The following is a 26,094-nucleotide window of genomic DNA, read 5'->3' on the forward strand; positions in this document are numbered from 1 at the left end:
GCCCGGTGAGTACCATTGCTGGGGTAGTATCTAGACAGGGTCAATCTAATTGACTCTGGTCCGTGGGTTGGTGGTACACAGACCCACAAACGAAGTGTCCACTTCGGTGGATGCGGGTCCTGACGTGTCTCTTTATGAGACCGGTAAGTTTCGTACTGTTTCAGCAGTACATCTAGTTTCTGTTCTAGTCAGTTCTGTTCTCGAGAAAATTCATGTATTCTGTTTTCCGTATTCCAGGTAGTATTCTGTTCGAACTGTTATCCTGAATGTTATTCATGTATTTTAATGTCGTGGTATGAGTGTGAAGTAATTATCGTGTTTATTGTGTATTGTGTTATGTCCAGATTATAGTTCAGTCATGCCGCTCTTTTCAAAACTGCGTCAGTTAAAAACCAGAAAAGGTCTGCTAGAAGCAGCAGTTCCTGTTCCGCCTATGGACAGTCCAGGTCATTTTATGTATCAAAAGCATGGCATAAGCGCCATATTGTATCTAGATTTATGGGTAGAGTATACCAAAGGTTTGGAAGAAAAGTATAGATGGCCCGTATCAGGTACATGGGATGCCGAGTGCATCATGCGAGTAGAAGAAGCATTATGGAAAAAGAAAGCCAGACAGTCACAGAAAGATGCCATCGAGTTATGGCGCAAAGAATCTCATAAAAGAACCGAAAAAGAAATCAGAAAGTCAGAATTAAGTAGAGAATCCTTAGAGCGGGCCCAAGAAAGGGAATTAATCGAGATTGGTGAACGAGTTAAAACCGAACAGTCAGACAGACAGAGGCATGCTCTTATTAAGGGTATGTATCCTCTTCTTGCCGAGGGCTTGCCAAAAGCGACCCCAGAGGCATCCAGTAATTTCCCGCCACCACTAGTTCCGACCAAGCTACGTCACAAACCAACCGCAGCTGATATTTTCATTTCGTCCTATTTGGACGACAGTCCCAGAATATGCAAATCCCGCTCCGCCAGTCCCTGTAAATCAGGCACTTCCCGCTCCTCCAGACACCGGAGTACCTGTTACGGTACCCCCGGTCCAGCCCGCCATACAAGTCCAGCCTGCATTTCCATTTCCCACTCTGCCAGGACGAAGAGCATCAGTAGACGACTCTAGTTTAGGGGCCGCAGGGGGAGGTCCTCCAGGAACCCCGCCGCCACACAAGCGTTTAACGTTAGCCGAATTACATGCACAAGCGTCACAGCGTACGCCCAGATATCAGTCTGTTGCAGAAATAAGAAAAGCCCTTACCGAATGTGGCTATGATCCAGTCCCAGGCGAGGATAATATGGTTTTATATTCATTACGCGTGAGAAAGGTGACCGAGTATCTAGTCACCCTACCAGATATGAAAGAAGATCTAAACAGAATATATTGTTTCATCCGTACAGGGAATGATCCAGAAAGTATTAGTGACGTCATGTGCCAAAGAAAAGTTGAAGTCCAGCTCATGCTATTAAAGTTTCTGATTAATTGTTTAATACGAGAACAAGATTATCCGACCAAAGATCGAGCCGAAATGAAAATCCTGACAAGGTGGAGTGATAATATAGCTGAGGGTAAGCATAAGACCATCAGTAGTATAGAGAGTATGTACAAGAAGATTCGTAAAGAAATAATAAGGATACATAAACAACGCAAAGAAACACGAGTAAGCGAGAAAGAAAGTAACTCTGATACTGAAGAGGTAGAGGACGAGAATCCCGACAGAATAGCGTATGTAGGAAAATCTAGATTTCCAGATCGCCATTTGCGCCTAGAACACAAGTCAGTTTTACATCATCCAGCACCAGAGCAAGGTTCTCTAGAACAAGTATTTCAAGCTACCGATCACATTCTGAAATCACGAATCGGTTATAGTGAGTTAAGTACTATGCATGAACAAGAACTAGTCCGATCAGCAGTCCGATGGATTACTGATTCTACCACTTTTCCAGACGAAATAGTGGCACAAATGTTTCTGAAAATGCCCCCAGCCGAGCAACGACTGGCGGGTATGTATATGATCCAGCACCTCATTACATTGTATGAGGATCAACATTCTGATCCAGGTCCGTTACATGATGTCCTGAACGAGTTACTCCAGTATAAATGGAAAGGTTTAGGTACCGATTTGATTAGTGTCATTCTAGAACAGCGCCACAAATACAGAACGTTTCTGAACCCACATTTTGTTCACGTCTCACCCCCAGAAAGTAAACCCTTTTACATAGACAGACAGAATCCGTTACGAGAAGTGCATCCAATTAAGACAGACTGTGGTGAGATGCAACGAGTGTTTGTTTACACCCCGATCACAAAGATGGAACTCTTAGAGATGAAAAAATTAATTCCCTGTCATGATAAAGATCCAGCAGGGTTCCACCGAGAATTAAAAGACATGCTCCGTATGGGAGAATACACGTATCCAGATATTATTAAAATGTTAAAAGTCTTGTTGCCCGCAGGGGTATATGAGAAACTCAAAGAAAAAGAATGGGAGGTGGGAGAGAAAAAGATCGATTGGGCAGTTCTAGAAGCCGAAGATAAGGCACGAGTACCAGGTACCGGTCTTGGAGAGAAATGTAAAGAATTACCAGAATTATTAATACAAGTTTTGCCTAGGTTATTGACAACTAGAAAAGAAGACTGGGATGCAATCTCAGCATGTAAACAGAAACAAGATGAAGATTTTAGTGATTATTATTCCAGATTTGAGAAATGTTTTACCATAAACAGTGGCCTCAAGACAAGTAGCGAGTCATACCCTCATCTTTTTGTTACTAAATTAGTCGAGAATTCAAGTCCACAAATTAAGAATCGAGTTTTGAAAGTCGAAAGTACCTGGCAAGCTAATACCCCGTCCCAAATGTTACAGATGCTCCAGTACCACCAGAATAGAATCAGGGAAGAGCAAGAACACGAGAGAAAACGTATGAAAGACACGAAAATGAAAGTACTAGTTGCACAATCCGTTCCTCAAGACAGTCAGAAAAGGGGTCCGAATCAAGCCAGTCATCCTGCAGCTCCCGTTAAAGGGAACTGCAATTATTGTAAACAGCCAGGTCATTTTATAAACGAGTGTGCAGTTCTGAAACACAACATAGCTACCGGTAAGACTAAAGAAAGACCACGTCCGCCTAGACAAGAGCAAGTTTCACAGACTCCTCAGTCACAGAATGCACCACAGACAGTTACTGTACCGCAGCCTATCGCTGCAACACAACATGTTACACAGCAGATGTACCAGTATGCACAGTCTGAGTATCCAGAGTATCAGCCATATTCATGAAACAGCCTAGAGAGGGAGGTAGGCTTGCCTCTCATCGAGATACCTGTAGATCAAGAAGGTCCCTATGTCCACAGTCAAGTATTAGGGAAAGATAGAAAGTTTCTGATTGATACAGGGGCAAGTAGGACCACTATAAGTCACGCCGAAGTTCCAGGGGCTCCGCTCTCAGGCTCTAGAAATGTTTCCCTTGGATTTTCAGGAAAACCTATTGTAAATGAAATATCAAAGCCAGTTACTCTAGAAGTAGGTCCATTGTCCCGCACTACTGATCTGTTACTTACTAAGTCATGTTCAGAAAATCTATTAGGCATTAAGACACTGAAAGAGTTAGGTGCAGTTATTTGCTGTTCCCCAGAGGGAATACGATTGTTCCTACGTGACTTCAAGGGTCACTATGTATTACGAGATTTTGATCCCAGATTGTCTAATGTTCCGCAGCATCTATGGGCGCAAGGTCCAACTGATGTTGGCTTTATGCAAATCACACCCCATCGTGTGACTCTCAAGCCAGGTGTAGTGTTACCACGAATCAGACAGTACAGATTGCCACCTGAGGCTGTAGCAGCCTTATCCAAAATTATTGACGAGCTCATGGCTCAAGGAGTAGTTGTAGAAACTGACTCCAATGTATGTAATTCTCCGATCATTCCTGTTATGAAACGTACTGATCCAAATGCACCTCCAGTATATCGTTTAGTGATTGACCTTCGAGAACTTAATAAATGTATTATTCCCCAGTACCCAGTTGTCCCAGATATCTCTTCCCTATTGACAGCCATTGATTCCGAAGCCACATTTTTCACTGTCATAGACCTCAAGAACGCATTTTTCAGTGTCCCCATTCATCCAGACAGCCAGTTTCTTTTCGGATTTTGTTTAAATGGAAGGAGCTATATGTTCACACGCGCTCCTCAAGGTTTCACAGAAAGTCCTAGTATTTACAGTCAAGCACTCAAGAGACAACTAGACAACATTCACATGCCAACTGACACTGCCCTGCTCCAGTATGTCGATGATCTACTGATCACAGCCCGTTCTGAACGTGCTTGCGAGCGAGCCTCACTTACAGTCTTGTATTTCCTAGCCGAGATGGGACACAAGGTGTCCCCTTCTAAGCTTCAATTCTGTGTCCAGCAAGTGGTCTACTTAGGACACTTACTGTCCAAGAGGGGTAGGCAGTTGACACCAGACCGTATCCAGTTAATAGTGAGTCTTCCTCAGCCCAAGACCCAGAAGGAGGTACGTGCTTTTATCGGCCTTACTTCTTATTGCAGACAATGGATTCCTCAGTATGCATTTCTAGCTAAACCACTGATACAGTTAACGACACAGGAGGCAGCCGTATCGACTGTCCTCCCTTGGACATCTGAACATACATTTAGTTTCAATGAGTTAAAGAAAGCCCTATGTCAAGCTCCAGTTCTAGCAACACCGAACTACAGTAAGTCTTTTACACTTTTCGTCACAGAACGCGAAGGTACAGCATTATCTGTCCTCGCACAAGATCAAGCAGGACAATACAAGCCTTGTGTTTATTTTTCGAGCACATTAGATCCTGTAGCCCAGGCTCTGCCTGCGTGCCTTAAGTCAGTTGCAGCCACAGAACTTGCTATCAGACAAAGTGATTCCATAGTATTAGGACACTCCCTGACAGTACAAGTTCCACACTCCGTGGAAGTTCTTTTAAACCGAACACAAACTCAGCACTTGACTATTGCACGATTGACAGGTTATGAACTGACACTGTTCCAGCCACACATAGAAATCAGACGCTGCAACGTTTTAAATCCTGCTACATTGTTACCATCAGTTACTTCGAATTCTGCCACACACGACTGTGTGGAAGTAGTTAACATCATGACAAAGCCAAGACAAGATCTGACAGATATTCCATTACCAGATCCCGACCTGACACTTTATGTGGATGGTTCATGTATGAGAACAAGTACAGGAGAACTAGTAGCCGCGTATGCAGTGACTACTGACACTGAAGTTATTGAAACACACCGTATTGACACCCTGTCTGCTCAAGCAGCAGAGCTAGTTGCTCTGACACAAGCCTGCATACACGCCAAGAACCTGAAAGTTAATGTTTATACAGATTCACGTTACGCATTTGGAGTTGTACACGACTTCGGAGTGCTCTGGCAGGAGAGAGGTTTCATGACTTCTCATGGAACCAAGATTCAGCATGGTCTCCTTATTCAAGCTCTGTTAGATGCCATACATTTACCGACATCCATTGCTATCATGAAGTGCAAAGCACATACGAAAGTTACTGACACTATTTCTCAAGGTAATGATCTAGCAGATCGCACAGCCAAGCAGAAAGTCCGTACCTGTATGATATGTTGTCAGTTTAATCAAGGTAAAAGTGTCCCGGTGGAACAAGGTGGATTCCAGCCCCCTGACCACCCTTTTGAAGTCCTCCAGATGGATTACATTCAGATGGAGCGATGTCGAGGTTTCAAGTATGTCCTTGTAGTTGTATGCGCTTTGTCCAGGTGGACGGAGGTATATCCAGTTCCAGATTACACAGCCGCGACCACTGCCAAGCAGTTGGTTCGTGAGTTCTTCCCCCGTTACGGACTCCCTAGAGTCGTATATTCTGACAACGGCCAGCCATTCTCATCTGAACTCATGAAACACGTGTCCCTTTTGTTAGGGTACCAGTGGAAGTTCCATTGTGTACGCCATCCTGAAGCAGCCGGTCTCGTAGAGAGACATAATCAGACTCTGAAAATTCGAATTGCAAAGGTTTGTCAAGAGAAAGGTGTGGACTGGCTAGTAGCTCTGCCGGTCGCCCTGTTCTATATGCGCATGGTCGCACATTCCAGATCAGGTCTGTCCCCGTATGAGGTCGTTTTCGGCCGCCCCCCTAACATGTGGGGTACTCCTAGACCTCGAAGTATTACCGATGTTTCAAGTAATATGCTGACAGATTACCTAGCTTCCTTGATGTCTGCCCTCAACTCTTGTCGTTCACAGGTTGCCGCCGCATTTCCAGACAATACCGAGGTGGCACCGCATGAAATCGTTCCCGGATCCATGGTCCTAGTGCGAAATTTCGATCGTTCAAGTCCGCTGGAGCCTCGCTGGAAGGAGCCCCGACAGGTCCTCCTGGCCACCCGCACAGCCGTGAAGTTGGAGGGACGCAAAGGCTGGGTGCATCTTTCGCATATCAAAAAATTTTATGGATTGAAACCAATTTCAAAGAACATTTCCGAGGATTTAAAGGACTGCCAAAGTACTATTCTTAAGGACTGTCCCGCAAAAGACACTGATACTGCACCCTCCCTGTTAGAGACAACTCCGCAACAGGAGTATAAGAAGAAATTAAGGTCTAGTAAAATAAGTCAGCCAGTTTGATTGTCTAAGTCCTCCCCTAGGTGAAACGGTTAGACCGGTTTCTGACATGTATAAAATAGACCCCCATAGTGAGAGAGTTAGTCAAAACTCAATCCGATGTATCGTTTTTTTATGTTTCATATTATTTCTCAGTATTATGATTTCCTGCACCAGTTATGCGTTTTATCTGTATTTTCCAGTTTCTCATGTAAATAAGTCCTCTAATGTTACAGTAGAGCACACGTTTAGTGATCTGCCTCCTCATGAACTCTTACCGCCTTGCTATGCGTAACAATTCTTTTATCCGCATGTTACATTATTCACACCAGACCAGCAATGCCACTAATTGTTGGGTGTGTGGTCGACTCCCCCCTTTCCAGACACCGAAGGGAGTTCTGCCACTCTTTCCTTATCCATTTTCACATAATGGTTCGTGTGGAGCATGGTCCACGTTAACGTCATCCTCAACAGATATGTCTTTTCTTAACAGTACATGTTTCCCAGACAAGCAAGGTCTTCCCCACAGAACAGGGTTAGATCTAGAAAACGAAGTTTACAATTTAGGTAATTATTCTTCGAATTTCATGGTCCTGAATGTTCAGTCTGATTCCACTCCAGACTTACCTGCTATTTCAGTACTACCAGTCAAAGGCGAATTATGTGTTAGAAATAATGGTTCCGTACATGTAGGACATAGCGATTGTACTACTATTGTCAAATACAGTGACAGTGGGAAATCTATTTTCAAAGCTTCACGTCATTCTTATTTTATTTGTGGTCAGACCGCATATGTTCGTCTGCCCCTCGATTGGGAGGGAACCTGTTACATTGCCTTCCTACTGCCACCTGTTTTCCTAGCTCCATCTGATTATCACAGAAACACACATCTAGTACACCTTAGACATAGAAGGGAGATTGAGTCCCCAATTGTCGATTATACTGAAACTGCTCTAGAACAGTATACAGATTTCAATAGAGGTTTCTTCTTCTTTATAGGACCTATCCAGAATAGTAAGCTAATTCGTAGGTTAACCAGAACCCTTGAAGCAGTAGTCAATGAGACTGCCTCTGCCCTAGGTAATTTAACCGAAGAGCAATCTGCTATGAGATTTGTCGTGCTCCAGAATCGTCTCGTCCTTGACGTCATATTGGCCGATAGGGGCGGGGCCTGTAGAGTCATCGGATCTAGTTGCTGCATTTTCATTCCAAATAACGCGCCGTCTGTTTATTCAGCTATAACCAGACTCCATAAAATTGCCCATCTGTTACACCAAGATCCAGGCACCTGGACATGGTCCGGTTGGTTCTGGAATATAATTTCCGCTTGGGGATGGAAAGTCTTGTCCTTTCTAGGTATTGCAGTAGCGATCATATTCAGCTGCTGCCTCTGTATACAATGTGGCCCTGCGATTTGCGGCATTTGTGCTACCTCTTGTATTCCTAGTCCCAAGTCCCGTTCTAAATCCCGTTCCAAGAAAATTCGAGACGAGCAAATGATACTGTATGAAATGATAGATGGTATCATGAATATTGATGTTTCCTGATGGAAACGTAGTGACAAGGAGGGAATGTGGAAAAGTAAATTTTGCCATGTTCTGTGTCCCTACGCGTCCTCCATCATATGTTATGTGTGCATGATTAATATGCATATGTATTCCCCATGTTCGATTAAAGACGCAATTACAGTTGTGTCCATCTCTAGTATGTCAGTTTCCAGTTCTCGTGAATACTACGAATATCAGGCCTCTTTAAAGTTACATTGCCACGTTTCTCAGTGTACACGTTATTCCATTGTAAAGTTCCCGTTTCTAGGCCTCAAAAGGGCCTGGACACCAGATTCAGCTTCTGTCTCCTGAGCCTCGCTGAGGAGCGATACAGCCCCCACCTGTGTTCCTGACCCTTCACTTACTTCCTGCCTTGCAGTGCCCGGTTCAGCCTGGCTCTGCCTCTGAGTCTGCCAAGAGTATGTTATGATTCCAGTTATCAGTTAGTCCTCCTTCTCTGCATTCCTAAAGCTACTGAACTGCATCAATAGTTACCGTCATAGTCTAGCCTTTACGTCTCCATGTTGGAGAAATACTGTATTAATGATCATTTAATATTCTTCATCACGCGCTACATGTAGAATAATGCATGCTCCAGTCTTAGAATCAAGTTAGCCTCTCCCCTCCTGACTCTTAGTTTATATCAACATGTTCTCTAAACATCAGATACTAGATACTGCTTAGGTACATGTCGCCCTGACTCTCCAGACTTCAGTCTCTGCTCCTAGCACAGAGTTCATGGCCCCCAGCTTCTCCTAGTAACACGTCATTGCCAGTTTGCGCGCACCATTAGGTTAGAGGTCCCGGCTCCTTAGGTAGCCCCCTCCATGTTTCCGCCCCATTCATGACAAATTCTGTTACATTTGCATCACATATCTATGTATACGCCTTTGTTACACCTACTTTCACCCTTATCTTTCGCGACTACTACGCGTCACACCCTTTGCTCCACCCACTGCTCCGCCTACCGTATGTATTGTAATGCAACTGTTTTAGTATATATGATCGTGTATTGTTATTAAATGTTAGCGCGCTCATCCCAGATCCAGCCCCGGCAGCTGCCGGGCCACGCTAGTCCTGTCGGGGCCCCCCTGTCAGGCCCTGCCATCCTATTCCTGTGCAGGTTGTCCTGTTCCTGTCCTTTATGCTGTAATAAACCTGCAAACTCCTACTACCTCGAATCTTGACTCTTATTTATTGAGCTATCTGTTATTGCTATGCCTAGACAAAAATAGATCCGGTATTATTTATTTATATACCACATTAGGGCACATGTTCTAGGTACATGAAATAACTAACTCTAACAGCTGGATGTATATGGTTTTGTAAGTGTAAATTCTGACCCTAACTATAACGTCACTGTAACATTTGCTTTTTTCAGTGAATATATATATATATATATAAATGAAATCATTACCTAGTCACCATAACCAACTCAGGCCTACAGTACGGAGGATAAACCTTCCCACAAGGAAGACAACACAGTCGGTCAAAATTAAACAGGTAAAAAAAATATTTTACAAATATATATACATATCCATAAACAAACACACACACTCCTCCTAAGAAGGTCTGACGATTATAATGCAAATCTTACACTCCTCAAGTTTATGGGGGGGTGGGGGTGTAAATCAACAAAATCTTTGCCTAAAACAGTTATCTGACAGTCCATGTGATCAAAATGCTCATTTACAGGCTTGAGAACACTGTAATAATCTAGTCTTAAAGGCCTATTATCTTTAATGAGACTTCTCACAAGAAATAAATCAGGCCTACTGCCTTTGTCATAGCTTCTCATAATAAACAGATCTACGGCACTGGGCTTAATCCCAATTAAGCAAAGTTTGTAGCCTTTATTACGGGATTTTCTCATTAGAAGCCTTCTAAGGAGGAGACAAGCTTAATATGGAAGTGCAAACTCTCTCAAGAGCTAGACGCTTGTTCTGTGCCCCATAGTAAATTTATCCTTACATTACTCTATTGCTTTTGTTTGAAGGAGGCCAAAGGTATCACAACTTGGAATCTCGCTTTGGCCCAAGCACCACAGGCAAACATCATGGGGGCATGAAATGGACAGGTGTCCAGGCAAAAGCAGCAAGGTTGAATGCCAGATTACTTACAGTGATACATCCCCTCAAAGCACCAACTAAATTAGAAACTTTTTGAGAATATCACAGATAACAGCTTCGGATCCACAAAGGGCAAAGAAAAGGGGAAAGGACATTAGGGGACAATAGTGGAGCTTTATAACTCCAAGTGAGGACATATCTGCACTGCAACCAAATCGAAATAGAGGCTTATCCACCCACTAGCACATAAGAGCAGCTGCAAAGTTTTCAGATTCAGTCTGGCACCTGGGGATATTCAAAAGGTAAGGTACCTTCAAGGAGAAAGTGTAAGTCAAAAACGAATTCAGACTGTATGGAGCCTAAGTTTGCCCACAATGCAACCAACAGGCATACTGGCACCAAATTACAAATTATTACATAAGAGCTATAAAAAAAATGCAACCCCTCCAAAAAGAGGCTCACAAGGATCACAGTGAAATGTTTCTACCTCCACGATTTTCCATAACGGAAACATTTTAAATCTCTTGTTTGCTACTGTAATTTCTAAGGTTCCAAGTGATAAAATAGATGTCTACAGGCTTTAACACCTGTACCATCAATCCACCCTAAAGGCCGATTAGATTTAGCACATTCTTTTTCACAAAAAATAAGGCAGGACTACAGCATTTGTGTTAACCTTTCATAAGAAATAGGTCAAACCTATTGTATCACAAATAATATTTGCTAATGATCAAAGCAGGCCTACAGCATTTGTCATTGGCTGGTCACCGTTAACCAACTCATTTACTGTACAAATGAGTTCCCACTAGATAAGCAGTGGTGCACAGTCATATAATTAGAAAGCTGTACAAAATTACAAATAGCAAGACAATACACATACCCCTGCTAAGTAAATCTACAGGGATTTTCAAACAGCAAATCCAAGGCTTTGTCAAAGATGGTGTGCAACCACGAAATTCTTCTCTACCACAGTGTTCTGTGAGATTCTGTGCAACAAAAAACCTATCCACAGGCTTTAACACCAGGCTTATGCTCTTTACAGTAAATAAATCATGCCTGGTGCAGTCATCGTAACTTACCATAATACCAATTCAAACCAGTCTGCTCTCTTGGCATGCTATTTAGCGAATTGATATGGTGTAAGGGCAGAGAAGCACTGATAAAGCTTCTGATAACCTTGGTGATGCATTTTTTTTTAAAAACAATGACACACTTTCTTGCACAGCACACGCTTGCAAATTAGAAAACAAATTTGCGACCTTTTAGCTATTAACTGGGGTCCTTGAAAAAAATTCTAACAGTAGATACCTTTAGAAATAGCTAAAAAGGTGAAGAAAAAGAATTCAAATTTGTTTTTAGATGGTATTAGTGAGGAAAAAAGTTTTTTTTTGTTTTTTTTTTTAAAACGACGACGACTAAGGCCTCAGCAATTAGGGGGAAAAAAGGATTACATTTAGAACTAACTTCAGAGGACAACAAACCTCACATGCTTTATTTACAAGATATTAAGGTTGCTGGAAATGCTTTATAAGTGCATCACAACTCCTGCCACATTTGCCGAAAAATGTAACAGACAGTCTTCCCCCTAACGACTTCCAAGGGATGTAAGCAGGCTAGAATAAGATTCTGGCATTAGAAAAAAAATCTGTTCTTTGAATACATTTTATTTCTAAGATTAATAGATTTCTTGGAAATGTAGCTGCTTTGGTTCCAATTTGCTTACACATCATGAAATTGTAAAAGGCATTGCAAGTATAATCAAAATCCTCGCTTTAAGTGCTCTTGAACAGCAAGTGCGACACAGGCTCATATCCACACTAACAATTCGTATAGCTCATCTCAGGTATCATCTTGATTGTGGATAACAAAGAAAAACATTAATACAAAAACAAAATTGAGTATTCTGCTGCATATTTTAACTGTTCAAGCGTGAAAAGCCAATTAATACCCCATTGGTGAAACTCCATTTTCTACTTCAGTGGGTTAGTATAACTTCTAGTGCAATATGTGTCTCCCTTTTTAGGCTCTAAATTTCAACAGGTGGTGGAGCGCTCTTTGTGTGAAAGGAAATCACAGCTGATATGACATTACCAATTAACTTAATAAACTGATTTACAGAACAGACTAATATTCTTGCTGCATTAAAACATTTAAAAGAAAATTAGAGAACAGAAGCGAAATTTTTTTACAGAGTTTTGATTTCAAAATTAAGCAACTGCAGGCTTTGACCACAAAAATAAAACTCATATTCGACTCATCCAGTTCACTTTAGTAATACAGAATGCACCTAGTCCAAGTCAGAACAGAATAGGCAGTATCTCTCAGCAGCGAACATCACACCACTAAGATTTCCCCCAAAAATCAATGGGGAAAAAAAAATCGTACAGTGTCATTTTTGCACAACACAATTTCAGTTTCCACATATTAAATTGCTATATTCCAAATCATTAGCAAAATAACAGAATACATGTACTGCCAGACAAGAAGCACAAAACACTGAGCCCAAAACATTACTTTATGTCAAATGTTTGTTAAAGCAGCTACCAGTGGAAGCACTAACTTCTATATTCTCAAAGACCGCCCTGGTTCTTTCAAGCGCAAGTCACAAAATATCATAAAATAGGCAGACTACTTTAGGGGGGTGGCTTAGCCAATAAATCAGATTGAAAACAAAGGAGGGTACAGGAGGTACAACATATGTACACTATTGTTTGTTACTGACGGGCATCAATAGGTCAGAATACTGTACGAGGACTAAATCCGAACGGGTAAGGCAATATGGTAGTATGCCTCCAATGAGAAAACACAACAAAGAAAAGTATCTTTTTAATATACTTACAAATTCCATTGTTGAGGCTACACCAAGCAAAGTTTGTATGCAAATGAAAGAAAATAATGTCCTTCCAGGGCAGCACTGAACGATCTGAAAAGGTAAAAAATTAAATAAGTTTTGTTCACTAGAAATATAAAGTCTCTATAACAAAAGAGTAAAACGTCAATTAGGAAATAAGAGACTTTGAAGTAGTCATTTTAAGAAAAAGAAAGGCGCGATTAAACAATTCTATGCCAATACAAAAATATGCTGTTACCAAATCTTTGATTCACTTTTTAATCCTATATACCAATGTAAGGTGGTAGATGTTACTTCATCACAAGCTCTTGCGCAATGGTCTACTTAGAACTCTGTGTGTTGTGTCTTGCATCTTCTAAGACGACTGATTACGATTTAAAATTCAGTAAAAGCAAGTGGAGTCATCTTTTCACAATAAACAGACGTCTATCTATACCTTAAAAAATGAGCGTTTCCTTTGAAATCTGGAATCGTGTCTGGCCTAAAAAAAATCTTTGATAGCTATGAAAAAAACTTGCAGAGCAAAACGTTCACAATACCATGGGGAGGTTGCCAGCAACTTGCAAGTTTAAGTTTTCAGACAGCATTTAGGGAGTGTAAGAGGACGATGACCTAACAGAGGATAATTCTAAGTGGCCAAAAGTAAGCCTGGTTGGAGTTCGCTAACTCCGCGAAGTGCAAAACAAACTGCCACACTATGCGGAGCTCCGCGAGTGCCGGAGTCTTCGATAAATGCAGTTCGCAGTGATTTTCAGTACCAGGTACTTGTTCGCACTATGCAATCATTGCGAACGGCATCATGCACAGCGCAAGCAGGCGCTGTTTCCTTTCTGCCGCTCGAGTAGATTTTTACTCAAACGGCAGCTTTCTCAACGCAAGGTCGAGAGCATAAGAGACCACTCGCAATGAGAGACCGCCCGTGTTGAGAAATCTCGCCAGGATGTTTATTTTCCACGCTGGCCAACTTGATGTTGACGAGCTCCCCATGCTGCACAGCACCACCTGTGTCACTGCCCTGAGCCCACTGCTGCCGCCCGTGGTTTGTTCGCGGCCGATAGCTCTCGAGGTCGCCCGCCCCTTTTTCCTCTTAGCTCTGCCGTGACTGATGTCTGTATTTTTGCTTTTATTCCTTTTTTCTGCGTTCTATTTCGCCTTATTCCCTTCTGTGCCTGTTCCTCATATTGTGTGCCCTTCTTTGCCTTCTGTATCCCCGCACGCTTACCATTAGTTTTTTCCCGCCGTTGCGTCCCCGCCTTCCTCTTCGCCCATTCGCCGCCCTGCTCACGCCTCCCAGATGCTCCTCCCTTCCACCTCCCCTTGCATGGCAGCTGCTGCGCGGCCGCGCAGCAGCCGCGCCTAAGGCAAGCCCGTCTGCGCCTGTCCCGCCTGAACCACGCCCAGCGCCAGAATGCCTGGCCCCCGCGAATTCCAAGAACACCCACGCCGCTACAACGCCAGCACCCTCCACGCACTGGACGATCATGCACCTGCTTCCTGGCCGCTCCGAAACACACCCAAGGACCCTTCTCCTGCCTCAACTGCAACTTCACCTGCATCCGACCCACAAACAGAAAAAGGACACAACCAATCTCAGATGAATTCTACTCCACACCCGCTCCGCCCGCAAACACGCCGAACTCTGGGACTTACTTGACTCCACCTCCCCAGACGTCGCCTTCCTGACGGAGACCTGGATGAACCCCTACTCGGGACCAGACATCGCCATAGCCATACCGGACAGCTGCAAGATCACATGCAGGGACAGCACAAACGTAACAGGAGGAGGAATCGCCATTGTCCACAGGAACACTCAAAATCTGGACCAGCACCGACGACACCCTCAGCACCACCGAACACCTGCACTTCCAGATCCACACCGATCCCAACACCACACTCAGAGGAACCCTCGTCTACAGACCCCCCGGACCCCGGCCTCCATCGCCGACCTAGTCAGTACCCACGCCCTCGCCTCCACGGCCTACATCCTCCTAGGGGACCTGAACTTCCACCTCGAGAAAAACACCAACTCCACCACCCTGCTGGACAACCTCGGACTCAGACAGCTCGTCACTACACCCACCCACTCTGCCAGCCACAAGCTTGACCCCATCTTTTCCGGAAGCTCCCACGTCTCCTTCAGCCACTCCACCGAACTCCACTGGACCGACCATCGTTGCATCCACTTCACCTTCCGGAAACCCACCACCGCACCCAACAGATTCCTCGCCGCTGCTGGCACAAAGTCACCGAAGATTGCAAAAAACACAGTTGATGGACAGAATGTAGAACAATGTCATACAATGACCCCAGTACAAGGATCTGGGCCTAAATCCATCGTTTTTTTGCATTCCACACCACCCTGGGTTAGACACTGGCTATATGCAAATCAGCTCTGACCCTGTGCCTCATGGGAACAGTCCAGTCCGAACTACCAAGCCATGTCTTTTCCAGACCGGAATCAAGCATCCAAGGACCGGTTTCTGGCTATCAGCCTTCATTCAGCCTGGATAGCTTGACTCCAGTGGTGTGGAGAGCCTGGGACTCACGTCTGAGCATACCCAGCCCACTCGGGGTGAAAATTGCAAAAAACAGTTGATGGACAGAATGTAGAACAATATCATACATTCACCCCAGTACAAGGATCTGGGCCTAAATCCATCGTTTTTTTTGCACTCCACACCACCCTGGGTTAGACACTGGCTATATGCAAAGTCACCGAAGACCAGTTCAACACCACCCTCGCCTGAAGCCCACCTGGCAGCCCCGCCGACACCGCCGCCCGCAACCTCGGACAGTGGATAGACTACTGTGCCAACACTCTCGCCCCAATCAAGAAACCCTCCAACAGACACCTTGGATCTCCAGGCCTCCAAGTAAACCTGCCGAAAACTCGAGAAGAAATGGCACCGCGAACAGACACCGAACAACTACACACCAGCAAGAACGCCATCTGCAGACACCACCACCTCAGCAGATCCGCCAAAAGGGCCTCCTTCAAAGACCGCCTAGACAACAACGCACACAACAGCAAAGAGATCTTCAGCATCGTGAAGGAGCTCTCCAACCCCAACGACATCCCACCGTCACAAGACTTATGCGACGCCCTCGCCACCATCTTCCATCGCAAGATCCATGGCGGCTTCAACACCCTGACCACCCCTACAGCAACCGTAACCTCCGGCCTCAGGGACACCATCCACACCGATCCCCTACTCACCTGGACTAACAAACGACGACACCATCAAAATCATGAGCACCGGGGGAGGAGCCAAGCTCGCGAGCGAAATGGTCGCCTTATAGCTCGGCTCCGTCAGCCCTCTGTCCTGACTCACATATCCTGCTGCACATCCTGCCCAGAGACGACATTTTCGAAGAAATAGAAACGCAACATTTCGCTCTCACTCACCGTTTGACCTGGAGGCTCCGGCTTGCAGTGGTTCCGGAGCTGTGCCCCCCGAGGGGACCGGGGCCTTCGTAGAGCTGGGACCGGGGCATCGCCTATTGGATCCGGCCCGGCGTTGCGGTACCCGTCGGCCCCGGCCGAGAGACTGCACCACTGGAGAGAGCCACTGTGAGAACTTCCTGGTGACCCTGAACTGGGCCTACCTTGGAGGCCGTGAGGCTGGTGCGGGGCGCGATGCTCCGTGGACTGACCGTGTGAAGGGGTCCCCCCGCCGCTGCTCCGTCCATCGACCCTGGACCCTCGCGCTCGGGCTCTACCTTTGAGGAGCGCCAGCTCTCGTATAGGCGACCCTCCGCCTCGGGCGGCTCTCCTTTCTGCACCGAAGCGGCCGTTACTGGGACCCCCCGGACATCTGTAAAGTCCTACATTTGTGGACTGCTCCGGGAGTGGCGAGAGAAGTGAGGGGGCTGATTCTACAAAATGGCTGCCGATGACCTGAGATGTGGATTTCCTCTTGATGGCGGTCTCCGGTTGCTGGATTGCACGGGAGCATGGTCATGTGGGCGTGAGCCTACGATTGGCGACGTTCTTGATGCTTTGCGATCTTTGCACGCGACCTTGGCCCCCGGTGCTCCTGGAGACTCGTTGCGAACCGCCGCCATCTTGGGTGGACGCTTTTTCATGGTCCCCTCTTGCCTTGGTGATGCCATTGCCTCGCCCCCCTCGGTGGCTCCGAAGGATGCTGCTACTGTCCATCGCCGGATTTACAGGCCGACTGCTTTGGAACCTCCTGCTCTTCGATGTCTGGAAATTGGGGACTTGGATGTCATGCGGAGGCCCGATCATCCCCGGGTGCCTGAGAAAAATGGCGGACTGATGCTTGTTTCTGCCTTGATGAGGTCTTGTTTCTATTTTGCTAGCACACCCCCGCCTTTTCGATCTGGGGACTGAACTCTTGTCTTTTACTGCCCCTGTTGCTGAGACATTTGAACTGCCTATTTGACCTTTTGTTCACTTGCTTATTGATTGACCTCTCTGACCTGCGTCTTTCTTGTAATTTTTTTCATTTTTGTGCTTGCCTCGCATCGTGTTGCTCACTTCACACTGTTATTTGGTGGGTGGTAATTGCGGTGAAGAAGGGATTGGGGTAAGATGCACGGCTCCCGTTGGATTATTGGTATACGGATTCGTGACGAAGTGGCTCATATCCATAGTGCTATGGGAGACCCCTCTAAGTTCTGTGGCGCTCGAGTTCGTGTCGTTCTGGTGCACACGTATTATGATTGTATGGTTGGGCGGAGGGCTGTGGCCGACCGTATTTATTTCTGCCCTCATGCTCCTCCCTCCTATTTACTACCTTGTTTTCATATCTTCTTTTTGTCTTTTTCTTCCTTTTCTCTCTTGTCTCTACTACATTTCGGGTTCTGGTTTAGGGCGACAGGCGCGCTGTTTGGAGGGTAGGCCGTAGCCTTCTGCAGGGGTGCTGGGTGGGTTGGGTCTTCTTTGATGTTTTATTTTTCTCAGTTCTATGGCCCTTTTGTGTATCTTTATGAGAGTGCCGCGTCTGTCCTTGCCTTCCGTGGTATGATTAGGGTGGGGTCTGTAACATCGCTGCTCTTCTTTTATAGTTCTGCTGCTGTCCATTGCGACTCCCATGCCCTCTTCGCTGCTACTATTCCTGTTCTTTTATATGTTCCTTGCTACGGGGCGCCTGTTTCAGCGCGGCATTCTTCTCTTTTAGTCTGTGTTTTCCTTCCCTTTCCTCTTTCCTCTCCCCTCTCCCCTCCTCCCCTTTTCCTTCTCTCCCAAGGTTAGTATGACGGGCTAGTTTTGTTGATGTCGCTATTCCGGCCCCCCTGTTCTGTATCCAATGTGCTACTGGGTGGTGGGACTGCAAAGTTGTTACTACTTGCATACTGATTTGTGGTCACCACATCTGTTTTTATACCGATGTCTACAGTGCTGACACTTCTGCATTGCTGCCCTTTATCCTTTTGTTGCTAATGATCTGTTTTGGGAATCCGGATGCTTCTTTGTTGTCGCTGAGCCTGTCATACGCCTTATTGCTATAATATAAAATTAACCTTATTTTGCTCCTGATTGCTGGCCGTCTAGATCCTCTTACCTCCCCCCCCCTTTTTACGATTGTATTGAACGCACCTCTTTACGTCTGATTCTGTGACTTTTCATTTGGATTCTTTGACTGCTTTATCGTATCGTGGCCGGCCGGATCTGTTGTAGGCCCTGCTTTGTATATCCTTTCTGTACTAATAAAGGTTTATAAAAAAATAAAAAAATAAAAATAAATCATGAGCACCATCCACTCCGGCTCTCCGTCAGACCCATGCCCACACAGCATCATCAACAAAGCCAGCGCCACCATCGCACCCCATCTTCGCACAACCATCAACATCTCCTTCGAGACTGCGACCTTCCCGGAGAGCTGGAAGCACGCCGAGATCAACGCCCTACTCAAAAAACCAATGCGGATCCAAAGGACTTAAAGAACTTCCGACCCATCTCCCTGCTCCCGGCGAAGGTAATCGAAAAGACAGTCAACAGGCAACTGAGCCTCTACCTCGAGGAGAACAACATCCTGGACCCGACCCATGTCCAGGTTCCACAGCAACCACATCAATGAAACTGCCCTCATTGCGCCCACCGATGACATCAGGATCCTGCTGGACAACGGCAAAACTGTGGCCCTCTTCCTTCTGGATTAGACGCCTTCGACACTGTGCCACCGCACCCTACACACACGCCTCCACAATGCAGGGATCCAAGAAAAAGCACTTGACTGGACTGGACCAAATCCTTCCTCTCCGGCAGAACCCAGAGCGTCTGCCTCCCCCTTTCTGATATAAAGCCACCAGGAGCATCTGCTGCGTATCCAAAGGATCATCCCTCAGCCCAACACTGTTCAACATCTACATGGCACCACTCACTCACGTCGCCCGACTGCATGACCGCAACATCATCTCCTACGCCGACGACGACACCCAGCTGATCCGCTCCCTCACCAAGGACCCCTCCACAACCAAAACCAACCTCCACAAAGGAATGAAAGCAGCCTCCGCCTCCACCTGCCTCTGCCTCCACCTGCCTCTGCCTCCACCTGCCTCTGCCTCTGCCTCCACCTGCCTCTGCCTCCACCTGCCTCTGCCTCCACCTGCCTCTGCCTCCACCTGCCTCCGCCTGCCTCTCCCTCTGTCCAAACAGAAAGCTACAAAAAAGCCCCTTTAAAAGTCAGCTGTGAAAATGCTTACAGACGACTTTTAAAGAGCCTTTTGGGAAGCTTTCCGATGGTGCCATTAAGTCACAGAGGCTGGCAGTAAACACAGAAGATGGCCGCAGGAGCATACGTAGTGAATACCTACTTAAGTGTAATTCACTACGTATGCTCCTGCGGTCATCTTCTGTGTTTACTGCCGGACTCACTGGAAATGTAGAAAAGGCAAGGTCTGTGAGGCGCCAATGCAGGCCTGCTGGGCCGCTGGTGGCCCGCAAGCCGTAGTATGAGTACCACCGCAGTAGAAGGCTTGGGATCAGTAAAAAAGGATGTGGAGGGGAAGAGTTTAGAAAGGTTTGTTTTGGGGGATCGGTATAGTAAAAGGTGTCAGATGATGCAAGGAGGGGTACAGTAGGGGAGAGTCTAGAAAGGGTTATTCTGAGGCTCATAGTAGTGGTGTGGGGTTTGGGATGAGTGAGAGAGTGGATGTAGAGGATATATCGATAGAGGTATAGGTGAGAAATAGGGTAGTGAACCGGATATGCTGAATTAGAAGAATGCAATAGATATATAGATCCATAAGTACATTGAAAGTATATAGATGCAGGCAGGACGCATATGTAGATTATAGATATTGATAGAGGTATAGGGTGAGAAATAGTGTAGTGCATTGAAAATGCTTTTTTGGAGAAAATATATAGATACATGGAAGTTATATAGATGCATAAAGGAATAAAGTATATGTAGATTAAAGATGCATTAGATAAACTCTGGTTTTCAAGTGTTGTTGCACTTATATTCTTTTTTTAAACAATTATCCTATATCTTTATACAAAGTAATATATATATATATATATATATCACAAATAAATGCTATATAAAGAGGGATATGCTGTATATTTCTGTTTGCGTAAGTGCTTATGTGGGGAAGATCCAATTCTTGAGTAGTTTTCTGAAGGTAAGTTGGTTGTACGTGGATCTTATGTTCGGGGGTAAAAAGTTCTATAGTTGGCTGCTTGAACAGAGAAGGATGTGCCATTCATGGTTTTCTTCTTGTATCTTGGGATTTTTTTTCCTTTGCTGAATGTGTTGGATGATTTTATTCCCGATGAAGAGTGGTCCCATTCCATGTATCGCTTTGTGGGTGATACAAAGCAGCTTGAACATGGATCTTCTGGCAAAGGTAACCAATGCAGGGCTTTCAAGGCAAGGGAGATGTGTTCTCGCGGTTTGATATGGAAGAGTAGTCTGGCAGCGGAGTTCTGAATCAGTTGTATTCTTTTCATGGTTGTTAAAGGTGATCTTTGGTAGAGGCTATTGGCGTAATCGAGTTTAGACAGAACAAGGGAGATGGTAGCTTGGACCTTGTGTGGAAATCCCAAATGGGGGAAGATTCGTCAGAGTGTTTATAGTAACAAAGCTTGATCTTGCTAGTTTGTTCATTTTGGCATTCATTTAATGCTTGGAGTCCATGGTCATTCCGAGGGATCTTACTTCCTTCGATACTTTAGGCGGTGATCCAAGGTCATCAGGTCAGGCGGCAAGCGGATCATAATGTTTCCAATCGCCCCATGTGAGTGTTTCTATTTTGGATGCATTTAATTGGAGATGGCTCCAAGTCATCCGTTGATCCACGGTTCTGACACAACTGAAAATTGGCGAGTTTCCAATGTCTTTAGGGCATTCCAGTTGGAGTATTTGTGTCTCGTCTGCATAGTTACGGCATGTGAGGTGAAATTGATTCATTAGTGCCGGTAATACTTTATGTAGATGTTGAAAAGCATGGGTGAGATGATAGAGCCTTGAGGGACCCCTGCTTTTGTGGAGTTCGATTTAGACGAGAAAGGTGGGGTATGGATGACATTAGTTCTGTTTCGAAGGTAGGACACAATACAGTCTAGAGCAGTCCCCTCTATGCCGGCTTCGTAGAGTCTTTGTATCAGAGTGTCGTGGTCACCGTGTCAAAGGTAGCCGAGAGGTCCAAGAGGAGTAACGCAGCAACCCCGTTGCAGTCAACTGTGTTCTTCAGGTCATCCCAGATGGCAAGGAGGGCAGATTCTGAGCCTCTTCCCGGACTGAATTCTGTTTGGAAATCTGAAAGTATGGCATTTTCCTTCAATTAATTGTGATATCTGGGCGAACGCTGCTCTTTCTACAAGTTTGTCCAGGAAAGGTCCATTTGTAATGGGTCTGTAGTTGTCCGGGTTCAGCGGGTCCAAGTCCTTCAGTAAAGAGCGAATATGAAGATGAAAATATTCCGGTAGTTAAAGAATCATGGATGATTCTTCTTACTGGAGTGGCAGCAGAGGTTGTTACAAGAATTGTCTTGAAAGTTTGAGGTGGACACCGGTCAGAAGGGGATGCTGCAGGCCTGCTTGCTTCAGCCAGGTTCATTAATTCATTGTGTGAAATTTGTTGAAAGGAACGGAAAGGCTAGGTTAGAGTATTCTTGGATTTTTGTTTTGTAAAAGGGTTAGTGCTAGTGCTTGGTCTCCGATTTAAGTAGGACTCATGTGTCTGCTTTGTGTAATGATTTACCAGTTTATCTGTGAAATCTTGGTTTCTAAATTCATTGAGTGCTTTATAGAATTCTTTATTTGCACATTTAGCATTTTGAATTCTGTCTGACTGGTACCTTTTCTCTGCTTTTTTGATAGCCGACTTGTATAATCTGTTAATTTTCTGTAGGCGAAGTTTGTCTTGTTTGGAGTTTGTTTTGAGCTAGGCACATTGAAGTCTTCTAATTTGTTGTTTTAGGTATTTTACATTGGTATCTATGCAGCAGAGCCCACGGTCTCCTCCCCTAAAAGCATTTGCAGCACTACTGTTTTTGCAGCTGGTTGACTGCAGTGTCACGAGCCAGTGACCATACTCGAAATATCCTGATGCTAAAGAGTCCAGACGCCCCTCAGCTACAGCGGCACCCAGGCTCTCCAGACCAAATGCTCGATGCTGCTGGGCTTCTGCTGACTGCCACGCTGCAGCTTGTCAGCGCAGTGTCAACTCAGTTTAAACAGACACAAGAGTAGAAGATAAAGGAAGTGGACATTATGCAAGCTGCCACCGACTCAAGCTCAGCATCGCCACAAGTCCAACTAACTAACCATGAGGGGAATCCTTACAACCCGGATAGTGGTGAGCCATGATGCTAAAATCTAGGCCATCTTGAAGACTGTCCTCATAATCCAATAGGATTAGAAGGACGGTAAATCACACTCACTCCAGACAGTCCACACTGTCAATAAGCTTCTGAAAGCCACTTTTTGTTCAGTATTTTTTCATGTCATTCATACGGCAGGTTACACTACTGGCTTAACGCAACAGGAAACACTCCTCAATGACACCAGCGGCAGTTTATTTTTCATTGCAATCAGTATGCTTTAGAAACCTAGAACTATACTTAGCTTGAGGATCTATTTGAAGTGGCTAGATTTGACAAATTATTTATAAATTAGATAACTTCAATCATTGGGGCCCCTTTTTAGGTTTGTGATAATCTGATCTTTTATTATCCACTCATTCTTGATGGGTTTATATCCATTTTAAATGTAATGTTTGCGTAATCTTTTGTTTTTTTGCATACATCTATATATTGTTGAGACGACTGATGGGTTATGTATGTACATGCGGTACCTGGAAGAACAGAAGAAAAATTCTCTGTTATTGTCCTGCTTATACTTTTATGCATCACCAGTGCTTTACGTTTCTGCGATGGTATTGGACTACTGAGGTTTGCCTTATTTAATAATTTAAAAAAATTATAATGGATACAAAAAAAGCTTCATCTGTTTCCTAATTAAATCTAAAAAGAGTAATATTACATAAATCAAACAGAATGATCCTTTTATTAAATATATTGCATCTTTAGGAGCAAAAGGTCAATCTCATCCAGTGTTAATGTTTGCTGTCTCCTTCAGCTGCATAAGACTCCACGGGTTGATGGATTTTCCCTAGGGAAGTAATCAAATGATCAGCTTTTTTTTATCTTTCTGTAAATTATGAGCTAATCTTTGTAACTAAAAATGCTTTTACAATTAAGACAATTTACACACATTAAGGTCTCAATAATGATAAAGCTGTGGTTTCATGCAATAATGTTTGCTTTAAATATGTAGCTCTTTGCTAGAAACCAAGCCTGTATGTTTTGTTTGGTACAGTACTGTCCAACTGTGCAAGGACCAGTAAAACTAGAGTGAAATAAATGTCTTCTTGCCAGGGTAGCTACTGTTCACACTCACAACCAATTTATCAGTTAGATTAATCCAAATATGCTGAATGCAGCTCAAGTTCAAGGAAAAGCATTTTAAAAGGATTTGCAATAAACTGATAAAATCAAGCACAAGGAAAACAAGAATAAAAATAAATAGCAAATATTAATTTGAACTTTTTGGCATTAATTAATGATGCTAAAAACTGACAATGTGCTTTCACCCAAAATAACTGTGGGTATCTGTCACGGCTCGCGGCGTTGCCGCGGCTGGCCGTTCCCGCAGACACACACGGGAAGACGGAATACTCACTTCCGGTCGGAAGTTGAGTACCCGGTCTAGTCCCAGGCAGCAAGCACTGAAGCACTTCCGGGGGAAACGCTTATCTCTCGCGTTTCCCGCCGGCTTGATGCTTCGGATTCCGGATACCTCGCTGGAGCCCCGCTGTTGGGATACTTGCCGTTCCAGCTAGGAGACAAGCGCCGCTTGAGCCCTACTCGGCTCTGAGACAGCGCTCGTGTAGAGCGCTTGGCTTAACTGCACCTGGAGTTCCTAGGTCTACTAGTGATACTTGCTGCTACCCTTAAACGCGCAGGGGCGCTTTGAGGGAATACCTGAAAGCAGGCTGAGTCTGACGTCTGCACAATTGGTTTCCACGCACGCAGGAGCACATAAGAGGGAGAAGCTCAGTCTACTGACGGAGGCTGAGAAAACGACGTACATTTGCCGTTTTACGCGCAGGAGCGCTTTATTTTGTTTTTACTGGGGTGCAACGCGCAGGAGCGCTTTATTTTGTTTTCACTGGGGTGCAACGCGCAGGAGCGCTTTATTTTGTTATAGCTTTGTGAAAAGCGCAGGAGCGCTTTCTTTAGTTGAAACTGGGAAATACACAGGAGCGACTTCCATTCACCTTTCCTCTTCGGAGCTGATCCCGTCTGGGGCCACGTTTTCCAGTGAGCATCGGTGAGTCCACAGAGGGTTACACGGTCCGTGTGTGTTTGTGGGAGGGGTGGTTACTGTTGGTTCTGTTCCTGATCTTACTTTCTCTTGGTTTCCAGTTGACACCGGGACGCCCCACCAGCTCCACGCTTTCCTTGCCCTACACCCTGGCTCCCATCCCTGCGTCCATCTCATCCCTGCTGGGTATTGCCATTCCACAAGGGTCAGGTGGGTACAGGGACGGGTGCTCTTGTCGCCTCTGCGGAATTGCGTCACAAGCAAAGGTAAGACTTGTGGGGCACCTGACAGTATCAAAGTGGCAATGGAAGGAGAAGAGGGAACATTTGTCACCTCAGTAGGGAATATTTACACGTGTTTATTTAAATGAGCATTTTTGAGTCCTTTTGACATGCGTGTCGAAAATGTTTGTTTGGAAATTAAATATTAGCTCATGAGACTGTTTTGCTCATTAAATACAATAGCGGGGAGAGTTACCTGAAGCGCCAAACGGACCTGGGGGGCAGCGCTACTCACCGGCAGCAGAGCAGACATCCCTGGGGAGCCCACGCTGTTGTTCTCCCCTGCCGCAGTTGTCCATTACACCAGAGGACTCCGCGGGGGGGACTACAGCTTCCAGGCTGCTCGCCGAGCACTTCGGCCTGCCAGCGCGCCCGGAGACGCTTGAAAAGGAGCAGGCAGCCTCCGCGTCGCGGGACGCGCGCGGGGCTAAGCCCGGGCAAAGGGCTGGTCGTCGGGGCCGACCGTGGTCGGGCGGGCTATCCCTCTAAGGTGTTATCAAGGTGAGCAAAGTGCCAGAAATGGGGAAACGCAATATTAATACCATCAACCAGGCTGTTAAGTCCCCCTCTGTTATTCCCCCTACATTTGAAAGCATGTTGGAGAACGCATTCAAATTAGTTACAACAGAAATTGCTAACACAGAAAGAAGGATGTCAATGGGCACTATGATCCCATATGAAGATCCCCAACCACAGTCTACTTGCGTTAATGACATTGTACCGCTTTCCCCGGTGGTCACAGTTACAAAAACTGCTCAAGCAGTGAATTCTTCTAATGCATCCCCAGTGGACAGCAATACAATTACTATTCTTGACTCTCAGCAAGACCCAACAGGCCCTACTGTCACCTCAGCCCTGTCCTCCTCTAATAAGACTATCGGCGAGAAAAGGAAAAGAGGCCCCTCTAAACCAACAATCAATAAGAGGATACAACCACC

The 26,094-nt window shown here is 45.2% G+C and overlaps 1 protein-coding gene across 5 annotated transcripts in view; it reads right to left on the minus strand.

The window, feature by feature from the left end:
- Positions 1-26,094, minus strand: part of ANKRD11 (ankyrin repeat domain 11) — a 1,187,914-nt gene that overhangs the window by 1,023,312 nt on the left and 138,508 nt on the right. For all 5 annotated transcript variants that reach the window (XM_078671259.1, XM_078671260.1, XM_078671262.1 and 2 more), the window contains exon 2: positions 13,067-13,150. The gene's annotated coding sequence lies outside the window, so the exon portion shown is untranslated. The remainder of the gene's footprint in view (positions 1-13,066; positions 13,151-26,094) is intronic.

This window comes from Lissotriton helveticus, chromosome 12, assembly GCF_964261635.1.
Source record: "Lissotriton helveticus chromosome 12, aLisHel1.1, whole genome shotgun sequence".
NCBI lineage: Eukaryota > Metazoa > Chordata > Amphibia > Caudata > Salamandridae > Lissotriton > Lissotriton helveticus.